Source organism: Camelus dromedarius, chromosome 7 (assembly GCF_036321535.1).
Source record: "Camelus dromedarius isolate mCamDro1 chromosome 7, mCamDro1.pat, whole genome shotgun sequence".
NCBI classification, from domain to species: domain Eukaryota; kingdom Metazoa; phylum Chordata; class Mammalia; order Artiodactyla; family Camelidae; genus Camelus; species Camelus dromedarius.
The window spans coordinates 12,277,465-12,292,028 of NC_087442.1; the positions used below are offsets into that span (position 1 = coordinate 12,277,465).

Sequence of the window (14,564 nt, forward strand, 5' to 3'; positions counted from 1 at the left end):
GCAAAGAAGGGGTTAAGTCACCGTCTCCCCACCCCCCAAAAAAGGGCGAGGGGAAGAGTCCGGCAGAAGGTCTTGTTTACTGGAGCCGCTCGAGTCCGCGCGGCCCTGGGAGAGGCGTTGCCGTGGCAACGGGCCGGGCGCCCGCCAGCTGCGGATGAGCTCACTGAGCCGCGGCGGGCGGGGGGCGGCGGGGCGCGCGGCCCGGCTCAGAGCCACCGCGCCGCCGGGAGAGGAAGGGGCTGCCGGCCGAGCCCGCCCTCCACTCGCCCACAGCGGCGGCCGGGCGGCGGGGACGTGAGCGGAGGTCGCCGGGAGAGGCCCGGCCGACACGAGCGCGGGGGGCTGCGGGCCATGGCGCCCCCGGCCCCCGCCGCCCGCCGCCCCCGCCCGCCCGGGCGCCCCGGAGCAGCGCCTCGGAGCCCGCGGAGCCGCGGCCCGCCGGGAGGTAGGGCCAGGCCGGGGGTGGGGGGGCGGTGGACGGCACGCGTGCGGGGACCGCGGAGGGCACGCGCCGAGGGCGGGGGAGGAGACGGCGGAGCTGCCCCAACCCGGAGCTGGGAAGTGGCGCTCTGCAAACCGCAGGCTGCGGTTCCTGGGTGCGGACGTCGGGGACCGAGGCGCTTCAGCCTGACCTGCAGGACTTGAGCAAGGTCCTATCCAGACGTCCTTCTGGTAGTTCGGGAAGCCGTCGTCCCGCGCCGAGGAAACCTGCAGAAACCGGGCAGGGTCCCAGGGGGCTCAAGAGTAAGAGTGTGTGAGTGTGTGAATGTATGTGTGTCGAGGAAGAATCGAGAAAGTTTGAGCTGCCAGACCCCCCCTCACTGGTCAGAATGTGAAGTCTTGGGAAAGCAGGAAGGTAAAGATGATTGCTCATTTCTCCCACTTTTCCCCTAAGGATGAAGTTGGGAGCAGATGCAGCCCAGGGGGAGTCTTCACAACACAGGATATAATGATTTGTAGGAGGGTGACAGGGAACTGTCACCTTTGGACAGGATCCAAAGCCCTGAGGAGAGCCAGACCTCAGCAGAAGAATCCTGTCCTTGAGGGGAAGCTGGACATTGCCCTCCAGGGGCAGAGACTGGGGCAAGGGGACTGCAGTGGCTTTGTTGTAACCAGCTGGTGCTGGGGAAGGAGCAGGCGGACTTCTAGCTCGTGCTGAGATGTGCTTCAGGGATGCGACTTTCCTGGTGTTGTAAATGACTCACCGAAATAATGGCCCGAGGGTAGGAGGGTTGTAATAGGCACTCTATAATTTTGTTATTAGACTCTTAAACCCGTGGTGGTTACTACAGAAAAGGACAAAATCATTCCTGCTTGCATCATCAAGTATCAAACACACCAAAGGAGAAGAGTAGGACATCCCTGGTGCGGGCCGTCTAGGATGAGCAGACTTCTACCAGAAATCAAGAGCAAACTGTAACTGTTTTTAGGGCAGTGAAAAGGATGGCAGAGAGGCTGGCCTCCAGTCCTTTTATTCTGGAAGATTTGAACCCTGCCTGTGTCAAGTATTCATTCACTTAACAGCTCTTTGTGCTAGGCGTTAGGGTCAGAGTGATGAATGATATCACTCTTCATTCGAGGCAGTCACCATTTTAGCTGGGTAGTTAAATTAAACCCAGTCCGCATCTGGCTTGGCCTTGAGTGCTGTGTGCCCCGGAAACTCAGAGCAGGGCCACCCAGTTCAGGGGAGGCACACAGAATAAGTAATGCCAGGCTTAGCCCTGAAAACCTCTTCACCCACAGAGCAGGGAAGGTTGTTTCAGGCTGAGGGAACAGCATGTGCAAAGTTACAAAGAGTGGGGACAGGCAAGTGTGGGAAAATTTATGGTTGCAGTTCGGGGCGGTGGGTAGATGGGTGGAGGATGATTTTGCTGAAGCAGCAGCAGTGGGATCAGCCTGTATCTTAGCAAGCTCGCTTTGGTTGTTGGGTGGAGGCTCAGAGGAGCATGAGACCAGGGCCTTGCAGCACCCAAGCTAGAGTTACTGACGTGCAGATGACGCCAGTGGAGAGGTGGGATGGAAAGGTCCAAGAGATAAAGAGGTGGGACCTGGTGACAGCCTTGGGCACAGAGGCAGATAACTTAGACAAAAACGAAATGCAGAAAAGCTCAGGAGAAAACAAAGCAAAGCAAAAGGAATGGATATTTTGAATGGCCTGAATGTAGCAGATTACAACACTTGGACAGTCAATTTGGCTGTAAACTTTCTGGCAGCTGAGAGACAAACAAAAATACACTGGATTGCACAGTTTTGGATTTTGGACAAGATAAAGCATACAAATTAATTTTCAGGCCAAAATTTTTCCTGGAATTGAACTCAACTGGGAATGTCATGTGGAACTTTGTGTAAAGATTAAAGAGTGACATAGAAAAAACTTCATTGTCAGTTGTTACAGAAGACGGGAAGATAGAATTCCACGTGACTCTCTTTCTTTACCACCTTCCTGTTATGACTTGGAGACAGACTGCATTTCTGTGGGGGACCAAGAGTCAGCTCAGGCTTGTGGGCAGTCGTGGTACAGGGCAGCGAGGGCCTGGGGCATCCTATGTGGAGGAGCCCAGGGTCTCACAAGTGTAGGAAGAGGTGATACCTACTTCAGTAAATGTAGAGAGCAAAGCACCCCGGTGCCCAGCCATGAAGAGGGAAGCAGGCATACCCCAGCGTGGCCCACAGGCAGGTGGGCTGAGATGGGTCTGAAGAAGGGGCCTGCTAGGGCAGAGTGTTGGGAAGGCTGGCATCCAGAAATCCTGACCAAAGAGAAACAGAGAGTGGGAAGAGCATCTGAGGACTCCGTTCAGCTGGGCGAGTCCACTTCCCCTAGTGGGCCAGGTCTTTCTGCCCTTGGACCTGCTGTTGAGCCTGCTTCTAGGGGTGGGACTCAAGACACCAGAGGTCCTCTCTTCTGAGGTCAGGGAGGGTGGGAAACTTGTTTGCTGCATAAAGAATGTTGCAGAAGATTACGGAGTGAGGGCTGGGAGGTTCTAGTCTCAGTCGCAAACCTCCGGGCCAGGCCCTGTCCGTTGGATTCTGCAGAAGGGACAGAATCTGCAGAATCTGTGTCAGTGCCCTCCTAACGTGCCCTCCAAAGTTGAAACCACTTCTTGCCAACTGTAGACGCCTTAAATTCACCTTGAGTCAGGATGATAGTTTACTACCCCCTCCCCCAATCACAGTTCTTAACATTTTTAACTCAGGGTACACATTAGAATACATATTTAAATGCTAGTTGCAGAGGGAGGGGGGAAGGCATTTTTTTTAAACAACTGGTGCCTGGGCCCCACGCCAGGCCAAGAAAATCAAAATCTCTGAGCATGGGCCCTGGGAATCAATATTTTTTAAAGGTTCCAGGTGATTTTTAAGGTACAGTCAAGGTTGAGAGCAGCTGCTTTAACATTTACCCAGAGAGTTCATTACAGCAGAGAACAGAAACCTCAGATTCCAAAAGCAAGGACTCCATAGAATTTAAAAGCCTGTTACTCATGATGAAATCAACTGGCTAGTCAGCCTTTGACATCAAGACCTAAAGCTATCTTGAACAGATACAGATAAGGAGGCGGGTAACAAACACATTTATGTGAAGCTCTGTGTGTGTGTGTGTGTGTGAAGCTTTTTTTTTTTTTAACAGAAGTTCTAAAAGCATAATTACAAGCCTTCCACAGTTAGATCTGTCTGGTCTAATACTACTGTATGCAGTGCTGCACCTTAGCCAAAACTGAAAAGCCTCAGCACCTTTCTCATTTTGCCTGGAACAAACATAAATCTATCTTTCTTGAGTGCTGAGCCTCTGAGCTCTGAGTTCTTTCTACTTCCCTCCTGGTATTCAAGTGTATTTGTTCTCTGACCTATGTCTTATAGATTGGAAAGAAGCTGAGAGAATTCATTTATGCAGTTTAACATGCATAAAGTCTCAATCAAAAGGAATGAATCTCTAAGGGTTTAATTTCAGTAACTTGCAGAATATTAGGGGAGCTATTTAGAGGCTCAATGCCTTTCCCCAAAACCCTCAGGTACACCTTACAGGCAGCTGCTTCTTTGGCTATAAGCAAAGTTGACTCAGCTTCCCCCACTACCTTTGGAATCCAGCCCCCTTTTTTGCTTCCTGAGGGCCCTTGAAATGTCTGACAGTTACTCATGAGTGACCTCTGCTTATGCCTTGTGTCACGTCCAGTCTCCTGTGTCAAGATATGGTCCCTTCTTCCACCAGAACCAGACAGCCTCCACAGGTACCTGGGCTCTCTCTGAAACCCCTGCACTGGCCACCCAACAGAGGGTCTCACAGGCACGCCTGCCCCTTTAATGATAGGAGGCAGGTCAGTGCCTGGAACCTAGGTGAGTGATTGGTCAGCTCTCTACATTTGACATCCAAAAGACACCAATACATTGGGAAGCCAGAGTTAGACCCTCTTTTACCCTCGTGTTAAAATCATTACCTGATTTGGACATTTATCCCAACTCATTTTGCCTAGAAATTAAACCCTTTACCAGCCAAAGTCCAGAGTTGCTTTCTCTTTGGCTTCCCTTTGGCACATTCATCCTTGGCCTGTGGTTGGCTGAAAGAGGGATGAGCCTGAGACCCCCTTTTCTAGCTGGCTGAGCTACTAACACCCAACTTCCCTCTGTGTTTGGGAAGCGGAAGGTTCCTTGCACCCCTTCAGGAGGAAATGAGACCAGGACTGAGCTGAGAGTGGGGACAGGACAGGAAGTTGTGACTGTGACTGCTCTTCCATAGGACCCAGGCCCTGTCTTATCAGGAGGGCCTGTCAGACCAGTTCAGGCAGAGTATCAAACACACTTCCTTTGGTTGTTTTGTTTTCTTAAAAAGTGTACTTCACAATTTTCAGATGCCTTTTACATACATACTTTTATATATACATATATATATATGTAAACTATGAAAGTTAGGTTTGTTATAAAGTATTTAAGCAATATATAAAAAAGAATACAATGAATAATGGAAGTTTACCCTATACTGACTCCCTCCTCAGAGGCAGTCACTGTTTGGTATATACACCAAAGCCCCCAGGACTTCTTTTCTTTACATGTAATGTATTTTGTTTGTTTGTTTGTTACAAAAATGGAAGCACGCTATGATTGTTGAACAGTATTTTGTGACTAATTCCATGTGGGACATATGTAGTCCTCTCCTTCACAGCTGCCTAGTGTTTTTTATATAGGTTGACTTCGTTTGTTTAGCAAATTCTCTATCGACGAGCAATTAGTGGTTTCTGACTTTAGCCGCTGCAGTGGCTCCAGTATTTGCTCCCACATTTCTGTAAGATAAATTCCCAGAAATAGAATTGCTAGATGAAAAGATTTCAAAGCCAAATGCATACTGAATATATCTGTGCCCAGTGATGGATATTTTAAAAATAAGATTCTGATACTCAGTCTTTAAAAAATTATAAAATATATTACTCTCTCTCCCCTAACCCAAGTAAGGTAGATTACCTCTCTCTTTCCTAACTCACCCTAGTTCTCCCCTGAATTTACTATGAATTTCTATTTAAGCCAACATGAACATTAAACTTCATAGTGTGGTGCATTCATAGAGGCAATCTATTATTTTGAGTTTTGTTAAATTTAAAAAGGCAATGTATTAAAACTAGCATTTCTAAGAAATGTTTTATAGATTGTCATCCAACAAACTGTCCCAATTTTGTCTCTTGCTGTTGGTTTTGTTTTCCCAAAACCTTGATCCCATATAACTATGGTGGAGGTTGAAACCTGGGATGGGTGGAGTGGGTTGCACACCAGAGCCAACCCAGGGAAATAATCCAAGGTGCCTCCCTTTTTCTCCCTCAGACTTCCTGACTTTTCAGAGGCGAAGATGTCATAGGGTTGAATTTCATTTAGCACTAAGTTCCCCGCAGATCCCCTGTGGGTAATGGATCGGGTAACCATGTATAAAGGTGGGACATTTGGACAGTAAAAAGTGAGCACTAAAGATAAGTTGTTAATTGATATACAGCAGGCTTCTCCTGGGACCATCCTGCAAACGCAACTTGTAGCCACCTGGGAAGGGTTGGACGTGCCCATCCATTCGCCCTGCTGGTCCAGGTGAGCTGATGTAGGGACGTGATTCTCTCCCATCCCTCTGCCTCCCAGCCTTTCTTAGCCCCTCTAGAGTAGAGGCCTGAGTCCAAGGAGGAGGAGGGGACAGGTGACTAACCTGATGCTGCATGTCAACTTGTCCCCACTAAACAAATCAAAAGAGATGGGTACCACTGCCCTTGGCTCCCCACAGCTCACTACAGAAAAGGTAATAACTGCCTTTTCCCAGCAAATTGGAGCCATTAAAGCAGGGCACTTCTCTAATTTTATTTGGACTTCTCACATCCCTGGGAAATACAGACTCAACCTCCCCAGGTGACCAAGCAGAGGCATTTGTGTGGGATCACACAGCAAATCAGGATTAAAATTGACCTTGTGTGGTCAGGAGAAAAGTTAGCTGGGGAAGAAGCCATAGAGCACTGATTTGGTCACTGGGCAGGAGCGATGGGGCAGCTGAGACATGGAACTTGCATCCCCTGCAGCTGGAGTGGGACCAGTTTCTCAGCCACAGACTTGGCCAGGGAGGTGGCTGCGAAGACACGGAGGAGCTTCCCAAAACAGCTTGTCTGTGCTCTCGGCTTCTGCCAGGGCAATGTCTCCAGCTTGCTGGGGACTCCGAGGGATTCTCCACTTAATACTCTGAGCGGCAGGTGAGAGTTGTTCAGATTTGGAATGAAGTGTGTGGTCATCCAACGCCAAGTCTAACTCCCTGGGATCTTGACATCCTTTACATCTGGTCCATTTCATCATCTGTGTTTGTGACAATCAACAAACATACCCAAGCTCCCAGGACATCAAAAAGGGACCAGTGTTATGTTTATCCTCCAGCTGAACTGATGCGTCTAACAGGACAGAAAAACATCAGAGAGGAGAGGATACTTGATGCCTCCCAAAACAACGAGACCTGGAGATTCCAGCACAACAGAGTCAGAGCCAAGAGAAGTGCCTATTCCAGGCTCTCCTTTCACCAGAACGCAGGACAGCCAAGATCCCTGGCCTGGGACAGAGAGAAGAGAGACTGGGAAAAGAGTCGGAGGCTGCTTCTAGGCACACATACAGCCCAGGTTCAGGCTGCCTTTGACCAGAGGAAAAGAGAAGGAGATGCTACTTTCAGGATGGGGAGCAGAGCCCCTGAAAGAGTGATGGTGGCAGGTCCACAAGCTCCTCCTCACGGCCCTGAGGTCTGGCTTCCATCCCTAACCGTCGGCAGAGACTTTATCCCGGGTTACTAATGATGCAGCCATTGGCTACTTCACTCTTCTCCTCGTGTTTGAGCTCCCTAATGTACGTGACATGCCTGACACAGGTCAAGGTTGATGTCAAACTGGTATGTTGACACATCTGTGCCACTTGTCAAAACGCTGAAATGCTTCTCTACTAATTGTAAATATTTGCTCTCCTGAGCTCCCAGTGTCCCGCAATCCTGGGACCCCTGTATATGAGATCCAGCTGTTAAAGGGCTGACAGTAAGGCCATTGTGATTGGCTGGTGTCTGAGCCCCACCTTAGGGAAGTATTTTGAGTATAGCTTCTTCCCTTGAGACACCACACCCTTTGGGTTGTCCTAACTGTCTTTGGAAAAGGAGATCTTCACTGATTCCTTTTATTCTTATTCAACAAGCATTTATACTGCACCCACAGTGGACCAAGATCTGGTCTAGACATTGTATAGTAATAAAAAGAAGCCAAATGCAGGTGTTCTGCCATCAGAGCTCCCTGTCCAGTTAGAAGGTCCAAATAAAGAAACAAAAAGGAACCGAATCAAGAGCTGGGAAACGGGGCAAAGTAAGAGTGACCCCACACCTCGATTCTTCGTGCTCTTCTTTTTCTTCACTTTTTCTTCAAGAGAGCTCATCTGTGTTTGCTGGGTCTTCAGCCGCATCCAGAGTTTACACCTCCAGGGTGGCTCTTTCACGGACTCTTTAGATCTTTACCTCTGACTTTCTGCTCTGTGCCTTTCCTCCTGAACGTACAAAAAGAAGACGTATCTTCATCACGTATCCTCATTAAGTTCCGAGGAGAGCAAACCTTCCCTCGCCTTTCTCATTCCAGAACATCTCCAAGTCTAGCCCGCCAGCCCTTCTGTCTTCCTCTCCATGTTTCCCCGTCATCCGTCCCAGAGCTGCCATCCCCTCAGTCTTGTCCCGGGCAGTATGCACTATCGCCTTTTCTTCACGCTCTTGCCTCGCCTGAAAATTCTCCTCTTCCAACTGTTGGAACCCAATCTAGTCAAAGGGCCACAGATTCTCTCTTCTTTGAAGCAATCTGTGATTCCTCTGACTTTCACTGCCCACCTCTAAAGTCCTCAAGTTACATTTGTTCATAATGTTTACCACTGTAGTTTGAATTTAGCCCCTAAACCACTCTCGCATTGTGACTTATATTAAACATGTTGTCAGGCATCCCCTGGACCGATCTCATCTTTTTGTCTTAAACAATTACAATCTCTTATGGCCATTGGTGGATTAGATTGACATCTTCTCTCCCCAGCTCCAGGGTAGGGACCGTTCCCTGTATTCATGTATTTCCCAGCAGCTCCTCACACGGAGTACTGTGTTCAGCTCCTTGATTAATCTCATTGATTAATTTCAAATCCATCCGTGCTGGCTCAGATTAGCTAAATAAAATCATAGGGGAAAGACCATTTCCCATATCTCAAAACTTAGCTAAATAAAACTGAGCACATTCCCAGGCATTGCACAACTTCTGAGCACAAAACACCAGGCCCAGATAGTAAACAAACAGAAACAGGGCCTCAGCTTATATGGCGCCAGAAAACAGGGTGGAAGGGGAGGGAAGTGAGGGCAAGCAGACCGAGCTGATGGGGGCAGGGGGGCTCCCCCTTCCTTTCACGTATGGCCTGGAGGCTGAGCACTAGTACTGCCTGGCTTCAACTGAGAAAGGAAGAGGGTCAGCTCTCCTAATTTTAAAACCCGCTTTTACAGATTCCACTATAACAGCAATGAGACTGTTGAGAGGTTTTACAGCTTTACCACATTTCCGAACAATTGAGGCTGATAAGCAGCCCTGCAGATGAGTTGTGGAGGTGGTATTATTAAAATAAAGTTCTTTATTATTACTAGTATCAGTATTATTTGGCAGAGTTAAGTTCAGTTATAACAGAAGCCATGCGGAGCGCTTCTCCAAGGACACGCACTATGCTGGATGCTTTACAGGCGGCTCTCCCTTAAGCCTCACCTCTGGCATTCAGAGTAGGTGCTACTCCATCACTTTACAGAGGTGAGAACTAAGGCTCAGAAAAGTAATTTGCCCAAGGTCCCACAGCTCTCAAGCGGCAGAGCTAGAATTTGAACCTGGGTCTGTCTGCTTCTAAACCCTCTGTCTTTAACCCTCACGACAGGCCATCTCTCAAGCTCTTTCCCAGAACTGGGAGGAGGGCAGGAGCAGCCCCAGCCCCCTTCTCTCTCTCTGAGCTGGGGGAGCCACGGTGCTGGCCCCTGGAAAGGGGATGGGAGATGACGTCTCCCTCTAAGATTGCTGCCTTTTGTCCAAATGTGCTGGCCAGGAGCCAGGCTGGAAACTCTCTGCTCATGGAAAGAGAGAGAACAGAAGCCAGCAAAAGAGGGTGGGAAAGGGTCTGAGGGGGAGGAAAGGAAGAGGAGGGCAGGAAGGCGGGAGGGAGAGGAGGTGGGGAGTGAGGAGTTTGGGGAGGCACAGCTGGAGCCAGAGATGTCTGCCAGGAAGCAAGTAAAATGTGGCCTTCAGGTGCATCCCCAGCAAGTGGCTGCTTCTGATGTGCTGTGAGCGTCCAGCCTTGGGTGGCACAGGCCCTGGGCTCTCCAGGTGCTCAGAGGCCATGACACAGGACAGATTACACAAGGGGCCCTTCCTCCCCTCCTCAGTATTACTGTTCCATGAGGTCAGGTTAAAAGGAACACGAGGAAACCCTTTTCAGAGGGAAAAACAAGTCCCCAAATGGCAGCCTGGGGGCTGCCTCTGAAGTGGAGGGGATGGCCAGGTGGTACCCTGGTGCCAGGGTGCTCATGGAGAGGAGGGAGGGGGGATGACAGGTGCCCAGTACTTTGAATAAAACCCAATCAAAACAATTCACTGAGTAGCCAGTCTGTAACTGGGAGGGGAGGGCCTGTACCCTGCCCCCAAGGCCCTCGATTTGGCATTAAGCATCGATTTGGCCCTGGACTCTAATCTGACAGTCTGGATTCATTCAGCATCCATGTGGCCTTGGGAAGACTTCGTCTCTCTGGGCCTTGGTTTCCACATCTGTAAAGATGAGGCAATAGTAGAGCTGGTGTGACGATTCACTGAAACAATCTGTGTAGAATCTTGCCTAAAAATAGTAAGTGCTCGATGAATGCTATTCATTCATTATTGCAGTTTAATTTAAGGTGAAAAACATAAATATGTGAAATCTTGAATAAACTATATAAATAAAATTGAAGCCAAGCATGGAGGAGAGACCACAAGGTTATGCACATTTAGATTACCAAGTGTAGGTAAGTTAATGATATCCAGAGAAATTCAGAGGAGAGGGGGAGAACTTCAGTTTGGGGTGGCCAGGGCTAACCCCAGAATTGTTGCTGGGTTTCTGAAAAGGTGGGCTTTCTGAAAAGAAGAAAAGAGGAATATATAGTCAGTTCTCCTGGTGTGGCTTCTCTATAGAAATGTGAGTCTGTACATTTCTGGGGAAGGAAAAGGAGTGTGGAGGATGGAGTAATAGGAACCCTGGGTCCTGCTCTTGCCTCTGCCCCCTGCCCAGACAGGTGACTTAAGCCAGGTGAGCCACAAAACTCCTGGGCCACAGTGTGGTCATTTCTGGCCATACCTTCCTCCGTGCTACCTTCCCGTGTTCAGATTTGATAGCTTCTCCATGCCAGTGGGTTTTCTAGCTTCGTATGCATCTTTTTTTTTTCTTTCTTCCCTTTCCTCTTTGAATTTCCACACTAGACTGAAGCCTCTAAGAAGCACTGTCATTTACAGACCGGGTTCCCAGTGACTGACAGGGGTCACAAGGGGAGAGCTGCTGAGGCCAGGAGGAGGATGTGGAAGACTGGGTCAGCCAGTGCAGGCGTCATTCCCAACAGGGTCCTGGGAGAAGAGGCTCAGCATTTCCTGAAGGGAAATGACTCCCATAAATAGAAAGAGGGATGGGAAAAGGATCCGTCCATCCCTTTCCTACTGTCAACTCAGCTCTTCTTCTGGTGTCCAGACAATGCAACCTCTTGTAAATGCTTTTCATTCAAATGTGTCCCTGCCAGTGTGTGGGGGGAGAGATACGAGATCTGCTTTCTTGTAAATTGTAGATCTAAAATAAGAACTGAAGAAGGCATACATTCCTTTTATTTGTTCGTTTACCCACAGTAAGCTCTCATCGGTCCATTCCAATCTAAGACCCAGAGTTTTTTCAGTGAGGATTTATTGGTAAGAAAATAAGGAAACTGTACGCCTTCCGATACCATGTCCTATTTAACCGCATCCAAGAGTTCAGAAGATCTTCCTATATGAATGCTTATAATGTGCTGTTCAGATCCTCAGGAAGATTAGGCGTCATGACATGGCTTTACTAAGACTTCAGGTGTTCCCAACACCCCCAGTGTCATGATGAGTCTCCCCAGGAAGGGAAAGGGACTTCTTGACCCTCAGGAATGTAATGGGAATGATCAGAGCACACCCAACCTCCTGGGCCAGGCCAGAGGCAAACCTAATGGGCGCTTTGGTTTCCTAAGTAGCTGAAGTTTGCTCAGCTTCAGCCATGTGGGTGCAGATTCATGTTAAAAATTCACATGGACACTAGCTTTCCTTTTTCGTTTTCAGGAAGTAGTTGACTGCAGATTGAACATGACACCATGTTAGTGGAGATTCTTTTGGTTGCTTAAGCAAACAAGGTTATAAAGATATCTTGTGGAACCCCTGGGCAGGATTGCTCTTGGCCCCAAAAGTGGATTGGATTGAGGGTGTGCAGAGCCCTCATTCCGCGGGCATCCTTCTCTTCCACAGGCCAGCTCCGTCTGCTCCTTAGTCCACACGGCGGAAAACGGCTGCCTCACAGCGCCACGTTTCCGACACAGATTGACGCAACTCCCTGGCAACGGAACCTGATTGGCCCAACTAGAGTGAGGCCTCCTCTAGAGCCAATCAGCTGTGATTAGGGGGTGGGATCATGGTTCAAACATGGCTGCCCATGTCCCTGTGGCCCTCGTGCGTGAGGGAAGGGGCATTTCGCAGGAAAGGGGCCTCTTTGAGAGGTAGGCAAGCTCTGGATAGTGCCTGTCCTATCGACATTTTGTGCTCATTTATCTTAACTACTGTGTTCATAGGAATCCCGGTTCCTCAGATTCACTTGCTGAGTACTTTGCCAGAGGTGGTGTTTGTGAGGGAGGTAACGGTGTACCAGAGCGAGGGCTCCCGGGCTACGCAAGCTCCACGGGCTCCACACATGTCTCTTAAAATTCCAGGGATACTATTATGACATCCTAACGTGTGCCTGGTACATGCTGCCGGATGCTCAGTGTCTGTCTCTCCCTCTCTCCCACTCCCTCCTCGTCTCCCTCCCTCCTTAAGTCCTTCCTCCTTTCTTTTCTCTGTCTCTTTTTTTTTTTTTTTTTGGTAATAGTTAAAAGGTATAATTTGCATACCATAAAAATTCGCCCATTTAAAGTGTACCATTTAATGGGTTTTAGTATATTCACAGAGTTGTGCAAACATCACCACAAATCACCACAGTCAATTTTAGAACATTTGCATCACTCTGAAGAAGAAACCCATACCCCTTAGCCATTACCCTCTACCCCGACTCCAACCCCTTCAGCCCTAAGTAACCACTAATCTGCTTTCTGTCTCCATAGACATCCCTGTTTCAGACATTTCATGTAAATGGACTTTTACAGTATGTGGCCTTTTGTGATTGGCTTGTATTCATTTAGCATAATGTTTTCAAGGCCCATCCATATTGTCGCATGTGTCAGGACTTCATTCCTTTGATGGCTAAATATTATTCATCGTATGGATGTACCACATTTTCTTTCTTCACCAGCTGATGGCTTTTGGACTGTTTCCACTTTGGGGCCATCATGAACAGGTGCTCTGAATATTAGTATAGAAGAACATATGTGAACAAATGTTCTCATTTCTCTTGGGAGATGCATTATTTCTAAGATTCTGTTGGTAAAATGCTTATATACAGTGCTTGACAGATCATAGGATGTATCAGTGTTCATTTCCTTACCCTGACCTTCCCAAAGGTTATGAATGAAAGCTATTTCCTGCTTGCAGCCCTTAGAAGAAACAGGGGTCAGGCTTTCAGGTTACTGTCACCAGGGGTCCTGGCATCACTGAGTAGCAGATTCTTGCATCAGGCTTGTGAGGGTTGTTGTTATCAGGTGGTTCTGGTTGAAGATGCTGAGGGACCAGATAACAAGGTATGAGGGGGTGAAATATAGAATCTGGAGTAGAAAGAGACGAATAGGATTCCCTATTCTGCTACTTAAATCCTGCGATCTTGGGCAAGTCAATTTTAGAACAGTTTTTAATTGAGAGAGAATTAATTAATCAAGTTAAAACTTGGTGAATTTAGATAAAGAATATGTGAGTTTCTGTACTGTTCTCGCAACTATTCTGTAAACTCGAAATTATTTTGAAATAAAAAAAATTCAAGGTCTTCATGCTGCTGGTAACAACTTGAGAAAAGCTTTGAGAAGTCTCCACAAGTTGTGTTCAGATTCTGCCGTAGTTTGTGTTGTTGATTGACTCCTGCAAGGAGACCCAGCGAATCAGTCATAATTACTTACAGAATCAGTGCTGCTTTTCCTTCAGGGGCTTGCGCTTCCTTAAGCATTTAGCTGTTTTAGGGTTATGCAAACATCTATGCGTTTTACCCATCCACCCACCCCAAAGGAAGCACAGCCCACCCTTTAAGCCCAGATCCACAAAGGAATCTGCTGTCACCTGTTTTGCTTATCATATTGTGTTTTGTATTAGAGACATTTGTCTGCATCTCCTTTTCCTCAGCTTTATTGAGATATAACTGACACGTAACATTGTGTAAGTTTAAGGTGTACAACTTGAGATTTGATATACATGTATATTGTGACATGATTACCACGTATGATTACTTAACACATCCATCAGCTCACACAGTTAACTTTTTTTTTTATTTGCGTGGTGAAAACATTTAAGATCTACCCTCTTAGCAACTTTCAAGTATATAATACAGTATCCTCATGTGCATCTTACTTCCTGTATGAGAATGAAAACTCTCAGAGGGCAAGTAAATTACTTATTTTACATTTCTCCCAGCTTCACTCTGTTTCCTGTGTGAAGCAGACAGAATTATTAGTTGGAAGAATGAATTACATGACTATTTATTTAGCCATAGGTCCCCATATAAACTCTCTTTGAACCCATTGAAACATCCGTACTGAGAAGTGGATACTGGAGACCAGGATCCAAGTCTTGGTGATTACTAAAGGAATAGCAATTATGAGAATGAAGTATCCCACCCTTCCGTTCAGGTGATAACTGTGGCAAAGCAAAACA

General features: G+C 47.7%; 1 protein-coding gene across 3 annotated transcripts in view; it reads left to right on the top strand.

The window, feature by feature from the left end:
* The first annotated feature begins 388 nt into the window (after positions 1 to 388).
* Positions 389 to 14,564, top strand: part of DENND2A (DENN domain containing 2A) — an 87,687-nt gene continuing 73,511 nt past the window's right edge. The window contains exon 1 of one of the 3 annotated variants that reach the window (XM_064487297.1): positions 389 to 445. The gene's annotated coding sequence lies outside the window, so the exon portion shown is untranslated. Of the gene's footprint in view, positions 446 to 5,791; positions 6,058 to 14,564 lie in introns of those variants that run through there. The other 2 variants (XM_064487298.1, XM_010983197.3) reach the window with 2 other exon arrangements.